This window comes from Limulus polyphemus, unplaced genomic scaffold (assembly GCF_000517525.1).
Source record: "Limulus polyphemus unplaced genomic scaffold, Limulus_polyphemus-2.1.2 Scaffold895, whole genome shotgun sequence".
Taxonomy (NCBI): domain Eukaryota; kingdom Metazoa; phylum Arthropoda; class Merostomata; order Xiphosura; family Limulidae; genus Limulus; species Limulus polyphemus.
Genome location: NW_013666505.1, coordinates 298,603 through 314,933, shown reverse-complemented (window position 1 = coordinate 314,933; position 16,331 = coordinate 298,603).

Below are 16,331 nucleotides of genomic sequence, written 5' to 3'. Positions count from 1 at the left end.
CGAAGTGAATTGTACCTATATCAACTCGTAATCAGCTCTCTCATCGTGAACTCTCCATAAGATATCAAGGAAGCTCCAAGCTAGAAAAAATACTTTATATTTGTGAAACTTTTGTTTATAAATCATTGTTTGTTATAACTGTTTGTAATAACTGTTATTGTAAATTGTATTGTTGTGTGTATATTAAACCGTATTTGTGTTCAAAACGAAACTGCGTCTATCAATCTTGTTGGCAAATATCATAAACTGACTATATATCGGCTTTTACGTAACTACTAAACTAAATTTATCAATTAACCATTTGAAATTCCAATACGTAACAGTGCTACTAAGGTTCTATAAATGGATTGTGTTATGGAGGTTCTATAGGTTGATCAGCTCATTATAGTGTGTCTCAACATGTGATTACAACATCAACATTGTAGTCTAGATTTAGTTATATGTCACAAAAACTTACAAGTCAAGACAACTATTATAGCATAGTGTATTAGGTATGTCAGTTTTATCAACCATACTGTATTAATTTATCCATTAGTTGAATGAGGCAAATATTAATGCATAGCCAATATACTTTACATAATTTTAAAATTATTTGTCCTGAAACGATTTTATCATACCTAATGTTTCCTTTTAATAAATATTTAAGGAGACAGTTATATTATTATTCTATAGCCGATTGTTTTTTTTATTATTATTTAAGTTTCGATTCAGTGCACATTTAACACATTGTATAGTTGTAGCTTGTATATTAGTTTGCACAATATACTTTTTACAATTATTATCCTGAAAAGGGCGGATTTGTCAATATAATATCTAATGCAATAATTTAAAATACAAGCCTCCTGTTTCACTTTATAAGTATGTATAAGTAATAAAAAAAAAATGAAAAAATAAAGATGATGTTGGGATGGCAATGCCAAAGTACAGAAACAAGTTAGGGATGAATATACTGTTACGTCTCTGGTCGTTAGTTAATTTTCCGTAAAAATTCTTTCCGAAGAAACTTTAGCATACAAGTCCTTTCTAAAATAAAACTAGTTTATTCTTTCTGAATACAACTTTGCAATACACTTAATTTCAACAGTCACGCTATAACAAACGCTAAAATTCACAACGAAGAACTCACGCGCTCGACCCAACTGTCTGTCTCTATCTCTGTCTGCAATTCAACTACATTCCATTGTTGCCGTCACTTCTCGGCGGTCTTATATACATGAATACCGCATATCTAGTAAACACTCGAGGATACTCGAACCTTCGAGAATATGACGTGTTACTAGCGTCACGTACCCCTCTGTCGTAACAACATAAAACTCCCTACCTAAGTAACCAAATATTTCCAAGATAACCTTTTATCTACAACTAAATGTTGAATTCCCTTTATCTGCATGAAGTCAGGTTTGAATAAATGAATTTAAATTGAATAATGCAATAAAGTATTACAATGGCTAATTCCCATAAGCTTGTAATACTGACTCAGTAACTACTTATGTACGTGAGATTTGACCATTACTCTTATAATGAAAACGTTGCCCCAAAGTTCGGAGGGTGATTTTGTGACAACTAGAGAAAAACATGAAACCACTGATGCTAAACCTCTATTCATGTACGTCTGTTATGAATATCAGTTTCTAACAAGTATGTTTGAACAACTAATACAAGTCTCCATTTGTATTTCTTATATAAAGCTCATGTTTCATCATAACCCAATATGCTATGATTCGTATGGGTAAATAAAATCACAGAGTTAACAAGTATCACATATTTATTTCAAGTTCTCCTAATATACTATTTATGAAAACGTCTTAATTAATAAAATATTGACCTACAGCCCAATGTAGTAATACCTGAGGCATGTATCTGTTCTAGCATGTAATCAAACAGAACAAATCTCTGTAAACAAAATATAAGCAACATTCCTCAAAGTGATTCGAGCTAATAGGATCATAGAACATTTCTTCATGTTAGAAAATCTACAAAACATATTATGTATTTTAAATCTGTAACTAATTGGACTATCCCTGTTGTAATAGAATTTTGGACAGTAGACCCATCCCCTATCGCTTAAAACTCAGATATTTCACCATAGTCTAATATACTATCATCAATATATGTACACAAAATCACAGACTTGTAAAGTATCACAGATACTGAAACATTTATTAACAAAATTTCAAGCTAGAAAAAGACGACTTTATCAAAGATTTATCTCGAATAACGTGCATACAATCTACTTTCGGAGCTTTTAAGGACAAAATATATAAAACTTCTTGAAACATATATCAATTTTGTTGCTCCTTACTCCCCCCCCCCCCCACAGAGGCACAGTGGTATGTCTACAGACTTACAATGCTAAAAAACAGATATTGATACCCGTGGTACTTTATAAATACATCACATTTACTGTTTCTCATTACAGAATTGGTTAAGGAGCTCGACTTGCAATCTGAGAGTCGCGGGTTTGAACCCTCGTCCCACCAAACATGCTCTCCCTTTCAGCCGTGGAGGCATTATAATGTGATGGTCAATCCCAATATTCATTGGTAAAAGAGTAGCCCAAGAGTTGGCAGTGGGTGGTGATGACTAGCTGCCTTCCTTCTAGCCTTACACTGTTAAATTAGGTATGGCTAGTGCAGATAGCCATCATGTACTTTGCAAAAATTCAAAACAAACAAACAATCATTACAGAATATACTTTACATCCGAAATAAGTTGTATATAAGTCTAACAGTATAGAACGGATTTTGCACGTCACTGAAGTTAACAGTCAATAAAGACAAACTTATTTTTTATTCCACAGTACATAACGATACAGAAAGCTAAGTGTACATTTACAACATTCTCATGATTTGAAGATAACTTGGAAAGTTATTTCCTGTTCTAAGTTACTACTGTCTGTTTTCGATCGAGGACTCACATATTTGTAGCTTAAAACTACTATTGTTTACAAATATAACTTACCAAGATCTGTATGTGGTCTACCTTCTTCAGGATGTATTTATCTGGACAAGTAAAGAAAGATAAGTTTCATCCATCTTACTACTTGGATCGTGTTCTTCAAATTTATCTGAGGGGCAAATTCCACTGACAATTTGATAACCTTTGATATTTAGGAATAAAACAAAGTGAAACATGTATGAATTATAAAATACTGGATTACCAAGATTAAACTAGCTTTCATACAAGTCTCATGTATTTCTGTTAGCATACAATCCTTATACACTTGCTACTCTGTTAGACTCTCCTACTGACCTTTGTTCATTAATCATATGGCTGCCAATGACCTCAACTTGAGAATCAACCTGTTCTGTTGTCATGCAATATTTAAATATAATGAAAACAAGAACTAATATTTCACCTGATAAATAGCAACACAGATTGTAACTAAAAATTAGATTCTTCTCTCACAGATACTGAGAATTTGTAAACGTTATAATTATGGAAATTAGATGTTTACTATAGCAACAGCATCAATATTTACATGATGTATTATCAATCATTTATATTTTATAAAATTCATAACCACTAGTTGCTTTAGTGCTGAACGAAAATGTGATGTGTTGACATTTTTGAAGATGCAAAGTTAACACTATAAGACTGTTTTACGATATAAAGAAGAGAGAATGTGTTAAATACTATGCTGATATATCACTATATCATTGGAACAATAAGTACTGTGCATACTTGTTAAGCCTGTGATTTTGCTTACATATATTAATGATAACATATTTGACTATGATGAAATGTGAGATTTATATAAGAAATATAAATGGAGACTTGTATTAGTGTTCAAACATACTTTAGTCCAACACTGATTTGTAACTGACAATTTGTAAAATTTTTAAATGAAAATATAATAAATGTTACCGAAACATTGTTTCAAGATCAATGTGAGGATAATATCTGTTTTGTAATAGTTAAGATGTTTATAGTATATTAGTTTACATTGAAGTTTTGTTAATAAATGTTTCAGTATGCTTGTCAAGTCTGTAACTTTGCATTGTTGTTGTAAAGTATATTCTTTGTTGATAAATAATAAATAAATTTGATTCATAAAACGTGAAACAATTATCACTTGATTTATAATTACAGATCTTTTTAAGATTATGATTGTCAACTCTTTTTTTGTTATGAACTACGTTCATTTGGGAAAAATGTATTTGGTGCTTGTGTGAACTAATAAGATTAAAATGTTATTGTGTGATATAATTTTTAATTTGTTAGCAAATATTTAATATGTACGTTTGAATCATCATAAACTGATATGACTTTATTCTAATACATATCATTACAAACTAGAAATAACATATTTTACCAAAAAAGGTGTATATCTGTGTATTACAAAATTTTCCAAATTCAGACCATTCAATTCTACTGACATTTTATTCTGCCAATTTTATATGGAGACTTGTTATTTGGCCACGTGACAACCTCTCCTACCAATGACCCTTTACATTTTGTAAAAATCAAAGCTCATCAATGCCATTTGAGTTGGACCTCTTAGACAGTACTAGTGTGAGTTAAAATTTGTGCAGAAATATTTGTTGCAGATGTTTTGGCTTATGCATAAAGAATGTTCGTTTATAAGCTGTACTCCAAAACTACAAAGTTTTATGAATTTCAATTGTTGAGTATGTTTTGTACTTCAAATGAATGTTCTATAGAAAATCATAACATAATGTTTAGGGCCAACAAGAGGCCTATTGGTCCATCTAGGCTGTTTCATTCTCTAAACTAAAACTATTAAAAACCTCAAAGGCAGCTCCTATCATTCATACAGCTATCAAGCTTTCTATTAAGCTCACTTAAATTTACCACATCTACCGCATCCAAAGGCCAACCATCCTGTTAGAAAAATAAAACTGTCTCAGCTGAAGATGACTCCTACCCTGCCAAAATTTAAAGTTGTGTCCTCTAGTCCTGCCGTTTTCACCATTAAGTATAAAAAAGAGGATGTATCAACACAATCAATTCCCTTAACAATCTTAAACACCTAAATCTAATCCCTCTAACTCTTAATTTTTAAGACAAAACAATTTAAGAGATGTTAACCACTCCTCGTATGACAACCTCTCCATCCCAGGCATCATTCTAGTAGCCTTCCTATGAATGCTTTTCAACAATTCAATGTCCTTATTTAGGTAATGAGCCCAAAACTGAATGCAATACTCCAAATATGGCCTAACCACTGACCTTGACAATGAAATCATAACCTCTTTAGACTTGTACTCAACATTTCTGTAGATACAACTTAAGATCCTATTTGCCCTACAACTAGCAACACCACCTTGCTTGGATTGCTTAAGGGACTGATCAACCACTACATTAAGATCCCTTTCTTTCATAACACTATTAAGATTATTCCCATCCAAATTATACTTACAATTCAAATTATGATAACCCACATGTATTATCTTGCATTTATTATAATTAAAACCCATCTGCCATTTATTCATCCAACTCACTAAATGATCTAAATCCTTTTATATAGCAACAGCATCCTCCTCACAGCCAGCAACACCAAAGATCTTAATATCACCAGCAAATTTAATGAATTTATTGACCATTCTTTCATCTATGTCATTGATGTAATTAAAAAAAATGAAGGTCCTAAGACTGAGCCATGAAGTACCCCACTTGTGATATTTTCCCAGTTTGACAAAACACCACTTATAACAATCCTCTGCTTTCGTCCATCCAGCCACTCTTCTACCTAATTAGCTAACTTGTCCCTCACACCTGTAGAGATAATTTTGTACAAGCATTTTATGTGCCACTTTCTTAAATGTTTTCTCAAAATCCACATACCCCAAATCTACACCCTTACTCTCATTTACATAAGCAGTAATCTTTTCAAAGAATATCAAAAAATTTGTAAAACAAGATTTTTCCTTAGTGAAACTACGTTGACTATCCAACAAAATTCCAAACATTGTTAAATGACTTTGCAAAGCATCTTTTATCAAACTTCCCAAAACTTTTTCCAGAAAAATAGATTAATAGGCCTATAATTACTGGTACATTTCAATTACCTCCCTTGAGAAGAGGAGTAACATTAATCAACATTCAATCCTTTAGCTCCTGCTCACTAGTAGCAAGTCGCTCACATATCTAATCTTTAACCTCCTTCAAAACCTTTGGGGAAATATTATCTGGCCCAGGAGTTATATCGTGATCATCTTGTTCAATTATGTTTCCATCTATCAACCATTCAGGATGAGGAATATTGCTTAAATCTTCATTAGTAAAAACTGAAGAAAAAGCAAAATGTAATAATCCAGCCATCTCATAATCATCAGATAAGAGCCTTCCTTTATGATCCCTCAAGAGTACTACCCCATCTTAACATTTTGTTTACCTTTAATGTATTTAAAGAAATTCTTATTGTTAATTTTTAAATTTTCATCCAGCCTTTTCTCACAGATTCTTTTTGATGTTCTAAGTTCCTGTTTCACCAACTTCTTGATCTTCTATAATCTTTTAAATCTCCTGTCATACCACTCGATTTAAATTTATTATAGTTATGATGTTTTTCTTTAATTTTATCTCTTACATTCTTTTGAGTCAACCTGTTTTTTTATTGCAGCTGTTCTTTTCTTTCTATACAGCTACTCTTTTCTTTCGATAAGGAATATCTTTACCTTCAATTCTTAAAAACTTGTATTTAAACATTTTCCACATCTAATCAGTTTCTCCAAATATCTCAGCTTCCAAATTAACAAGAGATAATTCTTGTTGCATCCCTTCAAAATTTGAGTTTTTTGAAATTTATAACCAAAAAATCATTATTCTTGATCTCCATATGCAGCAAAACGTTGAACCTAATAGAGCAATGATTACTTGCACCTAGATGTTCCCCAACTTCCATCCTCTCAACCATTTTTATAGTAGAAGTTAACAATGAATCTAAAATAGCATTGTTTCTAGTTGGTTCTTTGACAAATTAGTGAAAAACCCATCTTGAACAGTTTCCAACACCTTTCTCCCTCATGGTTTGACTCTAATGTTTCCCAGTGTATATTCCTGAAATTAAAATCACATGTAATTATGACCTCATTAACAGCTGAAATCTTAATCTCACTGCAAAGTTTCACATTCATCAGTATCATTTGGTGGTCTGTAACAAATTCCCACTGAAAGCTTTTTCCAGTTATATCCACTAACAGAAACCCAAATGGATTCAATCTCCTTGCCATGATCTTCAAATTCAGCAGGATGTAACTCACATTTTTTTACATATAAAGCCACTCCTCTCCATCTCTATCCCTATTAAGTAGCCTATAGCTCTGTATTTCAAAGAAATTTCTGTCATCAAAATCGTCTACATTTAACTATGTTTCAGTTTTTCCCATTATACCAAAATCCTCCATTCAAAATGTAAGCGTCACTATTTTAAATAGTTTCTGTAATTGCAACGTGATTGGTTATTTAAACAGTAAGCCATTCATTTATCATAATTACTTGTAGCAAAATAATTTACTACAGAGTTCATTAACCATTTGTTAGACATAAAGATATGAATGAAAACACATAGAGGATTAGCATAAGAATGTTGTTACGTCTCTGGTCGTTTGTTAATTACTCGTAAAATTATTTCCGAAGAACTTCAGTGATACAAGTCTTTTCTTAAATAAAACCAGTTTATTCTTTCTCAGTTCAACTTTGCAATACACTTAATTTCCACAGTCACATTCACTTAAACACATGCTATAATTCACAATGAACGATTCATTTGACTCAATTGTCCGTCTCTATCTCTGCCTGTCTGTAATTCAATTCCGATTAATTGTCTAGTGCACTTATATACAAAAATAGAGGGCACCTAGCAAATACTGGATTATTCGTGATGTTCCCCGATCTTTCTAGAACTCATTACATGTTACCAGCGTCACGTGACTTCCGCTGTCGTAACACTGCCCCTTCCTTAGTACTGTTCGTCCCGAACAATAGCCACTTACATTAAACCAATAAACAATAACTTAACTAAATGTACAGAATTTACAAACAAAATTAAAATTCAACAAAATCTCTTAATTTTACGGGTTTACTGCACAACAATCTTTATTTAACAAAAACAATAGATAAATACAACACACAGGGTTTACTGCACAACAATCTTTATTTAACAAAAACAAAGGATAAATACAACACACAGGGTTTACTGCACAACAATCTTTATTTAACAAAAACAATAGATAAATACAACACACAGGGTTTACTGCACAACAATCTTTATTTAACAAAAACAAAGGATAAATACAACACACAGGGTTTACTGCACAACAATCTTTATTTAACAAAACAAAGGATAAATACAACACACAGGGTTTACTGCACAACAATCTTTATTTAACAAAAACAAAGGATAAATACAACACACAGGGTTTACTGCACAACAATCTTTACTTAACAAAAATAAAGGATAAACACAATACATCGGCATAAAACAAGGGCAAATGTTTGTTATGAGTATGCTGAATTGGTAGGAAAAGTGTAAAGAAACACTAAATAGATATCTCTGCCTGTTCAGAGTGAGCCCCTCCCCCAGTAAGGTTTAAAAAAAAGGAACTGTTTAATCAAATCAACCCATCAAAGCTAAAGCAAAAATGAAATATTAGGATCTCTAAAGTAAGTCTCTCTCTTTCATTAGACAATCTAAAGATGTCTGAAAAAATTATGATGTATGTTTAATGAGGGAAATCCTGGCTTTAGATACAAAACACAATAATACAAACAATATTAATTTGCTTGTGCTGTGCCTTTTGCACATAAAATACACGTTCCATCCTAGGGGCTTGGAGATCTCTGGCCTTACCAATTCACCAAGAGAAAAGATAGCTGTCTGTGGTGAAGTAACAGCTATTTTACCTGTATGAGAACACACCTAATGACCAATTAGGGCAATTACCACATCCAATTCTTGTATATACCATAGTAAAGAAAGTTGGGTTTTTTACTTTACCAGTTTTCTTCTTTCGAACTGAAGTGAAAGAAAAACAGAAATTTCTATAATTTTACATATTAACTAGGGGAGTAGCCATCTCTAATTATAAAAACTACAACAAAATCAAATTTTAATTGTGTATCACACAAGAAATTGAAATACTCATCCTTGCTCCAGCAAAATCACTTCTCAAACAATACTAACAATCACAACTGTAAAAACAACTTCACAAGCAATAAAATAAAATTTAATTCTCACACAGCTCATGTACCCTCTTTAGGATGGGGTAGTCCAACAGAAACACTATTTAACACAGAAAATACATACAATGAAACATTTTAACAAATAAAATACATACAATGAAACATTTTAACAAATAAAATACATAAAACAAGACCTTTAAATAAAATACAAATACAAAAATAATCCTTTAATACAGCTCTAGTTAAATATTCAAAACAAGAAACCCCTTTAATAATGATTAGATACCCACTTCATTAGGGGTAGCTAACATCAGTCCCAACTTTTTAACAAACAAGTCATATGTTAACCTTAACAAAGAGAATCTCTTTTAGGAGAGAATACCTAACATAATATGGTAAAAAAGATTCCACTCACATAATAAATACACAGTACAATACAATTTAACAAAAAAATGGCACTACAAAAACATTAGCCCATTGGTTGGGATGTTTTATATTCTAGCTACAACAAGGCAAACAATATGTGAATAAGATTGCACAATAACTACATATATGATTAATAAGGAAGCTGGAGCTGCTTACCTACAGATGTCCCAATAGCAAATCCACCAATGTATCCATAGGTTTCTAGTGTACCATGGCAGTCTAGTGGATAATCTCACTGGCTCTTACAAGAGCCTTCTAAGTTCTTGACAGATTCTCTTGGAGACAACACACTTCTTTGAGTTGCATCAGCAGTACCCTGTGCTTCAAGAGATAGCCTTTTTCCTGACTGTACAATGCCCAGGCCTCTGTACACCTAGTAACCTGCTCTTGTCAGTAGCATTTCAGAACCACTATCTGTCTCAGCAAGAGGAGTTCCAACTTCTCTATCCTTGTTTCTAGAGCTTTGAGAGGAGCTGCTGCCAATGAGGTAGAGTCCTGATGCTGATGGTGGAGGTTGCTATCTCAGCTTGTATCTCCAATGCCAGTGTGGACATACTGATGTGTGCCACTTTGGCTGTTACTCCTGGGGTGCTGATCAAAGTCATGGATAATATTCATCCATAGCATAACTCTGGGAAGGTCTTGCTGGGATGACAGGCATGATGGCCCCACTTGTGATGAACACAACAACATGATGTTTATTTCCTTTCATGAAACACCCTTGGATAGGCACTTGTAGTTGTTCTCTTGATGCTCTAGCTTAACTTTGGTCTTACACTTGGATTTGGACTGCATCTTCTCCTAAGAGCCTGGAAATGTTGGCTTTTGCTTTGCGTTGGGCAGGATGGCTGGCATGCTGGATATTTAGGGCTCAACAGAACCTACGCTCCCTGGTTCCATCATGTGGACAACAACTGGTGAATGCTTTTGATGTTCCAAAGTCTGAAGGGATAGTCTACCAGTAGCCTCCTCCAGAGTGCTATGATAGACATGTTGGCCAGCAATGCATTTTGATGTATATGCTCCAAAGACAAGAATATGAAGCTAGCCCCTGAAGTTACTGGCAGTGCTGGAAACTCCGAAACATGTGAAAAGTCCAACAGAAAAAACTCATGAGTATTTCCTTCCATTCTTACTTGTGAAAAGATAAAGATCAAATAGTTGAAAACAAAGATTGCCAAAAGGCTTAGTAATAAAAAAAATTGGATTGAAGATGCAGAATTAAAAGAATTCAAATGGTTATAAAAACTTAGCCAAGCTTGTAGGTTAAAGCTGTAACATCCTGGTTACAAATATACTGTCCTAAAATTTCTTTCACAATTAATGTGAAAATTAAAAACAACTCCATGGTCAAGCTCCATTGTATACAGGCTATATGGTGCTCATGCTTAATCTGCCTGCAGAATACAATCCCTACCACCTGGAGACAGTACAGTCAATTTAGGCATCCTTGAGTCTCAAGCTTGACCTAAATTTCAGCTGTACCAATACTAATAGAAACCAAAATAGATCTCAAGCCATGTGGGTATTAACCTAATTTTTCTGACCATGGAGATTCATTAGCACTCACATTTTATCTATTTTATGACTTTCTTCAGTTTAAGTTCAACACACAGAAGACTAACTATGCCTTGCCATAAAGGTGTTACTTATCTCCTTTGGCTAGTTCGAGTGAAGGCCCAAGGGATGTTGAGAATGGAACTTCCATCAAGTCACCAAATGTGTTGCTGAAACCTTCCCATGTTAGAACAAATTTGGTCACAGTAACAGATCTGCTGAATAGGTTAAGGGGATGAGGAGTGAAACCTCAACCAACTCTTCATGAGCTGTAAAATTTTGTAAATAAAAAATTTTCTGTTCTATCCTTTACACATCCTCACACGTGTAAAAAATATGACAGTAATGTTTTATTTTAAGCATTTCCTAGTTGTTTCATTTTATTTAGTAATTTGAGAATGCCCTCTGTCTTCTGCACTCATGAGCATACATGGAAGAATGATCTAACAGTTTTTAGTACTTTTTTGTGATTTCTTTTTGTTTTATTACTGTTCAGAATGGATTTTCATTTTATATTTTAATTTAGCGTGCTCTTTGTCTTTCACATTCACATATGTATATGGGAGGTAAACTTTAGATTTTTTATAATGGTACCCTCATTTAAGCATGTAAGGAAGAGCAGGAGGCTAAAGGTTTGTGTGTAAATACTTCTAAAAATGTATCTAATCTTTCTTTTTCATATTGTAACTTGTCATGGCTCTTTCACGCATGGGAGGGTGTATGAATAAATGGGGATTTAAAAGTTTTTGTATATATTTCTTCTCTTTCATTTAATGTCTTTTATGTGCTTAAGGCATCACAATTCGTATATAAATGTATATTCTTGGTCATTGTTTTTGGAATGAGATTTTAAGAAAAAAGGGTTGTACGGTTTAAAGATTGTTATGAACTATAAAACTCTATATTATATTCTATTTTCATTTTAAAGATTGCAGTTTTGGTATTTTGATTAAATGTAATTCACTATTAAAGGGTTGTGTCACATGAGGCATATACGTGATCTTAGGAAAGTCAATGAACCCCTTGGCTATGGTGCAAGTTTAAAGGTTACAGGTTTTAAAGTGTTGGCTTGAGGATAAGCCTGAAATAGAGAAGGGAGGAAAAATGTGACATGTGGGCATATTCTTACCTGCTTTTAGTTCAACAGAAATTTTTACAATTCTTCATTTTAGTTTCTATGCAGTTATATCATAAAACCATTGAAGTTGCCTTGTATTAATTACTTTGTTCTCAAGCATATTATTTCTCTTTTGCCCAATGGGATATTGCAGCATAGGGCATCCGTGATCACCAACTGTAATATATATAATATCTAAAGAGTTTGGCTTGAGCCATATTGTTTTAAAGTAACTGAAGTAGGCAAGTTATTCCCAGATTTCACAATAAAGCTGATGCCGCCAACACAAAAATCAGCATGGATGAATAATGAATGTTTACAGTAGAGAAAAAAAGTACTCAAATGCTTGTACAAATTAACTGGTAACTATTCAACAGCTTGCTCACTAAACCAGTAATAAGATAATTAACAGATTTTACTCCAGAGAAAGAATCACGTATAGATCTTCCTTGATAGCAATCAGCCTAACCATCTATAAGTTCAGCTCTTAAATAAATATAATAATTACCAGAATATCATGTTGAGAATTAATTTTGTTATCCAGTACTTCCATTCTACAAAATGGTCAACTATAAACACACCATGGTTGCAATAAGGTTTGGAACACAAAAAATATTATGAAGAACAGAAAGTAGTATAAAAGTAATCATACATACCAGATATTTTTCTGAAAAAATAATTTCTGATAAAAAATGTTGGAAGACAAATTTCACTTTAGAAAGTCCCCAAAATCATCTTTATAACTAATTATTCAACAAAAATGTAGTATTCAGGTCATATTAGTTACATTTCTTCAATAATACAGTTACTGGGTGTTGTAATAATGCTTGAAAACGTTTTTTGCCTAATTATACATCTTCAAGTGACCAATGAATAAATTAAAATAAAAGTACATAACAGCTAGTGTATTCCTTGAGACAAATCTTCAGAACTAAGCTTAGTATATTAAACAAATATCCCAAACTGGTAAAACATGCCATTTACAAGTCAGAACTAAACCTGGGTATCTTTTTCAAATTTTAAGCTTCCCTTGGTACCAAGTTTGAATAAAAAGAAAACATAGATAGGAAAGTCTCTTAAATAATATACCAAATTATTAATCAATACTAAAACAAACATACTGTTGGTGTGAATGTGCTTTGTACTCACTATGAGAAAAACTTAGACACTGGATGGGTGAAGTGAAGAAAAAGTGCCAATGGCCAGTATTCAGTTTTTCACATTATATATAGCCTCACAATAGCATAAATAAACTTATTCCAAAAATTGTTTAATTTCAAAGTTTCTATATCATAGCCCAACTTATCTCTGGTTAACTTGTGTTCAGGGTTACTGACGAGAAGTGGAATTCTCCAAAACTAGTATAACCCAGTAACACACGTTGATCAAAGTGTAGATTGAACTGGACCTCCCTTGAACTTAGGCTTTGAAATTAAACAATTTTTGAGAATACTAAGTTTATTCATTATTAATATTAAAACAAACCAGAAACCATACACAGCAAACTGTTCATATATAAGCTGTGGAAAATTATGAGTATTTTTCTAGGAAATAAGCTTTCTCAACAATTTATTTTTAAAAAGTAACCTGTATCATGCTAACCAAACCAAATAATGATTATGGCATTGGTAACCTTAAGAGAAAACAGTTATCTAATTAAAAATTACAAAAAAGATAATTTCACAATTTTCATAATAGATAAATACCTTTAGACTGTCCATACACTACCACTCCCAGGTTCAACTGGATATTTTGTACATTTGTAACAATCTTAAAAGAGGTAATTTTACTTGTATTCATTGAAGTTTTATAGTAAATCCTTTCTTGAAAGCAGGAATCTTCAATTGATATAATAGTGAGAGTTTAGAATTCTTGAAATTTTAATGAAGTGGTTCATTAAAAGTTATTACAATAAATCATTCCAAAATTAGTATGCAATGATAGGTAATTGCTTCTGTGAGAGACTAGAGTCAGCCAAACTTCTACATTTGAATAAGTATGTACTGGTGCATTTATACATTTATTACAACCAGCAATCTCCAAAAATAATTTCAATCTTACTGCAGTTGTTTGACACACAAGACTGTTTATTGTAGGCATTATTTTTTATTTTGTGAGTTAATATTTAATGATTGTTTAGTTTTTTATAACAATTGTGTTAAAGGTTAATCATTTTAAAGGCCATAGTTATGACAAATTTGGTTACATAACTTGGTAAGAGTCATACGTTGTGTTTGTAATAACATTGTTGTCTTGGCTTTACTAATATTGTTGATGTCACAAAACTCGAACCTTTGATATTTTTCTCGTTACCTTAACTAAGGTATTGTTAAATCAGCTCCGCTCGCGTAATTTGTCAAAAAATCGAGACCTCAGTGAATAAAGTATTTATATAGATGGCTCGCAAGCACAAATCAAGAAATAAAGTAGAAAGAAAAAGTGAAGTGCAATTCATTCAGAAAAAAAGTTTGAAAACGTGAAGTTAGCTGGCATGTGAGTGATTAATCATAACGAGCAGTATTTTAAAGTGAGTTTCACAGTTTAGTAGTGATAAGGAGAATAATTTGTCTTGTCAAAGGGTGTTCTAAAGTAATTGAACCTGTCTGTGTGGACTTTGATGAAAAGGAGATAATTATTTAAAGTTTAGGATACAACTGTGGTAACCCACAGGGTAGCATAAGTGAATTATTCAGTGATACTATTGTGATAAGAGTAGAGAAAAATAGTTTGTCTTGTCAATTGGATTCTAAAGTAAATGAATCAGCATAAGTGGACTTTTGACAAGAATAAGAGAACTATTTAGAGTTTGAGATACAACTGTGATATCCAGTGTAAGGAATTTTGTACATACATTTAACTTGTTTTGAATATATTATTTTAAAACAAGTGGAGTGTGTGCTGTCCATTTATTGTCGAATTTATTGCCAACAAGTCACAGACACCTACTGTAGAAGAATCCTCAGCCCACATATACATAAAACCCTGACAGCAGGACTTTTCTTTACTCACTTTTCATCAGAATTTCTCCTGATGAAACCAGTTAAATATTGACAGAAATTCAAGCTTTACAGAATCATATCAAAAACAAAATGTAATTGGTAATGCTAAAAGCTAAATTAGGTGTAGAAGATCTTGTTCACTTGTCACAATTTCTGTCATTTCAACAACCAACATAATATTCTGATCACCAAACAATGCATAAGATATAAATATTCCATTCTGTGACAAGTTGAGCTAAATCAATAGCAAATCCTACAAGAAATTGGGACTGAATTATAACCTGACAGTCTTCTTAGGTTCATTTATTTGTGCTCCTAATCTATTAAATAAGATTATGCATCATTATCTAAAAACCTATATATTTCAGTTAATTTAGACATTCATATCTAAAGCATCAAACACAAGTACACTTATATTTTCAACATCAAAAGATATAAACATCTACAAATAAAAAACAGAACCTACCAAAAATAAACATTTGGAAAATGAATAATAAGAGGAAGATGCTATATGCAGGTAACATTATTTCCTAATTCTACTGGACCAAAATGTTTCTCTCAAATCTTACAAGCTCTCAATTTACTACAAATCATGCTCCTAATTCAATTTTTTGAACCTATATACATTATCATTCCCCAATGAAACCTTTCAGAACAAACCAGTCCAAATGTTTGACAATCACAACTGTATCAAAAAGGGTCAAGCAATTACACTCAATTACCTTTTTCTAAACAGACTCACTTCTGTAACCATCCATATAATAAATTTACCTATTCATGTGAGCACTGGTATAAACTCATCAGTCAAAAGCTACACACTACAGGTTTGCAAGTGCTATATTGTTATTGGAAAATAAAAGCAGTTATTTAACTCAGTAACTCTCCTGTCATGAAAAAATAAACATAAAGAACCTATTAAATCCTCTATGTAATTAACAAAGTTTTGATGTCAAAGCCATCACCCAGCAAGAAGTATAAAATCTTATAACTGTAGCTTATTGAGTATACAATTTATTGATAACAGTGTTTTCTCTTTTTGAGTTTTATGATTGTGGAAGAAGTTTCAATGTTAGTTGATCTATAAT